This window comes from Sus scrofa, chromosome 18 (genome assembly GCF_000003025.6).
Source record: "Sus scrofa isolate TJ Tabasco breed Duroc chromosome 18, Sscrofa11.1, whole genome shotgun sequence".
Taxonomy (NCBI): Eukaryota; Metazoa; Chordata; class Mammalia; order Artiodactyla; family Suidae; genus Sus; species Sus scrofa.
Window position 1 is genome coordinate 55707539 of NC_010460.4, and position 6206 is coordinate 55713744.

At 55.5% G+C, this 6206-nt stretch overlaps 1 non-coding gene across 1 annotated transcript; it reads left to right on the plus strand.

The window, feature by feature from the left end:
• Positions 1646–1717, plus strand: TRNAC-GCA. The gene has a single exon. It is a non-coding gene; the product is annotated as a tRNA-Cys (tRNA).

Here is a 6206-nt window from a genome sequence, read left to right on the forward strand (position 1 = left end):
GTAGGTTGCAGACGCAGCTAGGATACAGAGTTGCTGAGACTGTGGTGCAGGCCAGCAGCTCCAGCTCCGATTCAACCCCTAGCCTGGGAACCTCCATATGTCACAGGTGCAGCCCTAAAAAGACAAAACAAACAAACAAACAAAAACCCCCGCCACATTATGGAATAAACTCCCCGAATCTGTGTTAAGCTCACTGGGTTTGAACCAATAGCCCCTATGTGTCTGAGGACTCCAAGGCCAAGGACAGAGAAGGACCACCCTCTGTGACCTCCTCTTAGTGTTAAGAGAATGGAATCATGGTGGGGACGGGGGCGGGGGGGGGGGCGGTGCCTGACCCTGCGGCTCCCCTAGAAACTTGTGGCCAGGGAGGCTGAGTAGTTTTGATGCGGAAGCAGACCGCCCGCGCCTGGTGCAGAGGAAGGAAGCCAATGAGAAGCCTCCTGGGTGCAGGGCCTGGTCCTCGAGGGCCGGGAAGGAGGGCATTTCAGGCGGCAGGAAAGACTTCTACAGAGGCTCAGGGGTGGAGGGCCTGCTGTGGCTGGGAGGCACCTGCTTCGCTGTCACTTAGATCTTAGGGCCGAGGCGTGTCTGGGGAGAGAGCAGGGCAGGTAGGGGCTCTGTGGGCCTCACCCAGCTGGGGTTCCAGGCCGGGTCCCTCCTCCCTGCCTGCCCCCCCCTCCTCTCCCCAGTCACCCACAAGTCTCCTCCAGGGCTCCCCTTGTTGCCTTTTCCTCTGGTGGCCGCTCTTTCTCCCAGTTGCGGGCCTTCTAAGTTTGTTAGTGGGCAGAGCAAAGGCTGGCGTCTCCCGCAGAGCCCTGCCCCGGGTCTCCTTCCACCTCAGCATCACGGTCAAGGTCAGCCTCTCCCCAGCTTCTCAGCCAGGGGAGGAGGAAAAGCAACTGCTGGGCTGCCGAGGCCCCGAGGGAGAAGCTGGGGGGTGAGAGGGAGAGCTCCCAACATCGGTTTTCCAAAGAGAAGGTTCCCAGCTTCCTGGACAAGAGCAGAAGCAGGTCTTGGCGTGAGTGTGCAGACAGATTTGCCCACGGATCAGAGGGCCCCGGGGCTCAGTATGGTTCCTCTCCAGCAGCATGGCCTGGTCCTTGCATCATGTTAGCTCAGGGATAATTTGGATGATTCCTAAATTCACTCAGCCGCCTACTCCTGACGGTTCCTAGGAGTGGATCACCTCCATGATTCTCCATCTCTATTAACTGCAGAAGAGGAGGGTCATTTTTGTCCCAGACTGTAGTTTAGCAGAAAGTGCCCTGAACCGACGGTCGGCCCATGAGAGTCAGGCCTCATTAAATGGGTTTGCACAGACATCTCAGTCACCGGCAGTGTCTGTTTTTTAGGTGCCCACCATGATGGAGCCAGGCCTCTGACTCTGAAGGCCATTCTACAGCCAACGTCAAGGCTTCTCCCGGCTGCTGCTCACACCCTGGGGCCCTTGGCTGGGGCGGGGTGGGTGGACACAGGCTGCAGGGCTTTTGAGGACAGAGCTTGTTGCTTCTTAGGTGGCAGGCTGAAGAGTGGTTTGCCAGTTCCCAAAAGAGGTCCTTCCTGAAGTGGCGGCTCTTAGATTTACAGGCAGCCTGGGCGTGGCTAGACTGATGAACAGTATTAATTGTCACCACATATAGCAGAAGGGGGTATAGCTCAGTGGTAGAGCATTTGACTGCAGATCAAGAGGTCCCCAGTTCAAGTCTGGGTGCCCCCTATTTTTCCTGATTCTTGACCTTTGTAATTCATGCTGCATTTCAACTTCTTTATGAGGCACAACATAAAATTTTGTTGTTTTGTTTTGTTTTTTCTGGAACCAGCAAATGGTGAAGCTTTACTATGGTTGTTGCGGTTCTTAGTTCTAAATGTCAATGAGAAGCACCTGAAGAGTCTATGAAAGTGCCCTTTCCCAGGCCCCACCCCAGACCAATGAGCTCAGCGTGTTTGGGCTGGAGCCCAGGGACCGTCCCCACTCCCCAGAGCCCCTGGTCTGCAGCTAAGTTGAGAACTGGCTCTAGCAAGGCTTCTAGGAAGGCTGCTCAGACCCAGGTAAACTCAGCCCAGCCCTGCTGGCCCAGCCTCTTGTGTTCTGCATCTCCTGTTCCTGTTGAAGTGGCCATTATTTCTGCCTTGACCTTAATGGCTTCTTCCAGGAGCAACTGCTGGGTCAGCGTTTCTTAGTGTCCCTAGTTTCCCCCTGCTCAGCCCAGTCATTCTCTGTGGGATGGGGCAGCACTGGATTCTGTTTTGTAGCCAAACCCCCAGGGTCCGTGGCTGCAAGGAGTGAGCCCTCACGGGGCTGAGAAGCTTTGCAGAGGCCGAAATATCCACACACAGAAGTGTAAGTTTAGGTTGTGAGATTCTTGAAGACAATTTCAGGTCTTATTCAAGCTTTAAAAGTCAACTTCGGCTGAAGGCAACCATCTCAAAACTAAAGAACACGGTGACTTTTCAGGGTTTGGAGAACAAGCAGCTGGGCATCTGGGTAAAGGATCGCAGAGCTCCTTGCGGTTCAGAGGTACAGCCGTCGTTCAGAAGTGCAGTTCATGGGAGTTACCTAGTGGTGCAGGGGGTTAAGGATCCAGCCTTGCTGCCCCTATGGTGCATTGTGCTGCTGGGCGGGGCTGGATCCTGGCCGGGCAACTTCTGCAGGCCTGTGGGTGTGGTCAGAAAAAGAAAAAGCACAGTTCATGAGTTTTATTATCCTTGACACTAGTCATCTTCTATGACCTTTCTCACAGCCACCGAAAATACAGTTCGTGATGCCTCGGATTTATCTAAACACCCAAAGTCTATCCTTTAGATAGGCTAAAGACAGGTTCTCATAATAAGACTGTTTGACAACAAGTCTTAATCTCTTTACGCTGAAGGGCAGGAAAACACAGCCATTTAAGACAGAGCAGGGTCAAGCCTAGTCTTCCTTTTATTAAGTTAGTTGATGTGCAATGCTGTGTCAATTTCTGCTGTACAGCAAAGTGACCCAGTCATACACATATACACATTCTTTTTCTCATATCATCCCCCATCACAGTCTATCCTAGGAGACTGGACATAGGTTCCTGTGCTATACAGCAGGACCCCTTTGTCTATCCAGTCTCAGTGTAATAGGTTGCGTCTCCTAACCCCAAACTCCCAGTCCATCCCACTCCCCCGTCACGCCCGCTTGACAACCACAGGTCTGTTCTCCACGTTCGTGAGTCTGTTTCTGTTCTGTAGACAGGTTCATTTGTGCCATACGCTCCCTGCCTCCTTCTCTCCTCCGTGCAGATTCATGGGCTCCGGCTGAGGAAAGGGAGCTGGAATCACCTTCTAAAATCAGTGAAAATGACTGGAAACGCTATCTAGTCACTTACGATGGAGGGTAACATGAGAGAAAGAATGTATATATGTGTGCGTGACTGCGTCACTTTACTGTACAGTAGAAAATTGACAGAATACTGTAAACCAACTATAATGGAAAAAGTAAAAATCATTTTTAAAAAATAATAACAAAAAATAAAATCAGCGAAAATGTAAAAATAAGAACAGGTAAGGCACATCTGTCCTTAAAAGCTCGTCTCATTCTTTTTGCCCAGTAAAGACCTCCACCTCTGTAATGATATGCAGAACTCCTTCAGCCACTGCGATGCCCCTTCTGTCTAGTCAGCTCGAGACCTGCCCCGCCGCATCCAGATCTTCACCATCCCTCTGCTTCTGCACATCCCCTGCCCACGCCCAGCCGTCCAGGGTCAAGGGCAGGAGTGTCAAAGCCATGGCTGTGGCAGCGGAAGGCCTCGGAACCAAACTGAGGCCAGAGCGCCCCGCCCCCCAACCTGGGCTGCCGGTCACTGGGAGGAGGTGGAGCGGTGAGAGCAGGCATGGGCTTCAGGGAAATGAACTTCAAGCTCCGAGGCAGACCTCCTGCATCAGGAGAGTTGGGAGTGAGACCAAAGCACTCTAGTTACCAAACCCTGAGAAGATGCCAAAGGAGAGTGGAACTGGGAACCACCGCTTTAGCTCTGTGCCCGTTTTATGGGCTTGAAAGAGGCCGTAATTGGGAGATGTACCCAACCAAGCACGCACACCTGGTTAATAACAGGGTTGGGGCCAGAGCTACCAACCAGGGGCTGCGGTCTTCTTCCCCCAAGGGCCAACCCTGGGGCGAGGCACGACGGGGCCGGCTGCCCTCATCGGCTTCCCACTCCCCCGAACGAGCCCTCAACGGGTGCGGTGAGACAGGCCTTCCCAAGAGGTGGCCCAGAAGGCTTCCGCACGACGCTGGGTACCAAGCTCGCAGGGGCCTGGAAATGCGAACTGCGCACCTCGCCACCGGCGCTCAGATGCTCCTGCCAGGAGCCCACGGCAAACCGTTCCCCAGGGGCACCATTTCCTGCTTGCGGCCTCGGCAGGGAAGCGTCTTCCAGCAACTCAGTCGCCCCGTGTAGCTCCGGTCCCCCGTGCCCCCGCTGACCCACCTCTCCGGGTGACAAGCTGCTCCTCCTCCCTCAGCTGAGCGCCCAGAGCTTCCTCCGCCCTGCCCAGCGCCTGCCCCTCCCGTCTCCCGCTCGCCCACTTTCGCCTCCTTGGACCCCCCCCACCCCCGTTCCCTCGGCCCATTTGTTCTAGAATCCCCCCACCCCGCCCAGTCCTCCACCCCCGCCCCGCGTTGGACCAGGGACCAGACTTTGCTTCCTTTCCACCCTCTACCTTTACCTCTTCTTCTTTAGCCCAAGGCCAGTTTTGGGGGCCGCGCTTCGGATTGAGGCCACGGTTCTGGGGAGCGGCTCCACTTGCCTCGGAAGACCCCACTTCAGGGGGCGTCCGCACGCCCGGAGGGGCAGGGGTCGGGCTTCAGCCTGCCCGGTTTGAAGGCCAAACCCCAGACCCCACGGGGCTTCCGAACTGGGATGGGGACCCTCTCCCTCTGCGGGCGGTGCCCGCCTCCTCCTCTCCCTCTGCAGGGGCCTTGCATGTCCCCCTCCTGGAGCCACAGGCTGTGTCGATTCTGAACCAAGAGCACAAGGGTTCTGATGGGCGGGAAAGCCTCCCTCTCGAGACGTTTCCGTTACTGCAGCCAGTGGGTGGGGCCGGGGTGCTGCCAGCCTGGGTGCTTTGGCCACCATGGGGGTTTGGCGGCCTTTGGAGTTTGTTGGGATGTTTGCATCGAATTCTCTCCAGTCTCTCATAAATCCGCTTACAATTCCTGGAGCACTGTTCTTCCCTGCTAAATGCCCAGCGTTCACACAAGAGTCCAGGGACGCTATGAATTTGGCTGAGTGTAGCAACGGATCAGTCTGCCTCTGGGGCTCCTTGCCCTGCGGTGCCTTAGCCCTCTCAGCGCAGCCGTGGAAGCCGTGTGTCCGGCCTGTGCACAGAAGGAAGAAGCTGGGCCTTCGATCCAGCCATGCTTCGTGACCAGGATCAGCCACTCTATGGGGTCTCCTGCTCTCCACCTGCCCTGGGTTCCTGCTGACCACAGGCAACCTTTGATTTAGCCATTTTGCCTCTCTGAAGCCGATGCTAAATTCCCATCCAGGAAGGTCCAACAGGGTTTTTACTGATTTCAGTACAACTAGGTCTGACAGCCCCCAGTTCCCACCCATTTCCCATTTCCTTAAGCAGCTCTTGCCTGCAGATCACTCCTGAGACCAGTTTCTGTACAGTGGCAGCACAAGTGCTGGCCTGACTGTCCAGGGGAAACAGGCCATCAGGAACCGCAGCCTTGGAGGAGGGCAGGGGAGCCAGCCTCAAGGCGATGAGGGGCCAGAATCACAGCCAAGATCACAGCACAGCAGCTTGTGGGCAGGAGCCCCCAGACCCGGAGGGACACTGGATGCAGCCAGCAGCGCTGACTGAGGGCGGGAGGCTCCTGCCTCTGTGCGATGCTCTCTCCATGTTCAAAATCTGAGCCATGCCATGGAAATATTTTGGCAACTTGTTTGGTAACAGGTTGCAGAGCTGTGCTTTCCGCCAAGGCGCAGCACTGTTCTGGGCTTTTGCTAAAACAGAGGAAGAGGGTTCCAGCGCTGGGCTAGCAGAGTGGAAGACAGGAGTCCACTTGAGACCACAAAAAAAGGGAGTGACCAGAGCCTTGGGGTTGGGTGACGAAGCCCGGGGGGTTTGTGAGACTCAAGGGGTCCAGACCCCACCTCTTCCCTCTCATCCCCCTAGAGATTTCAATATGGGCAGACAGCAGCTGTTTCAGGGGTTAAAAAAGGGTACCCACC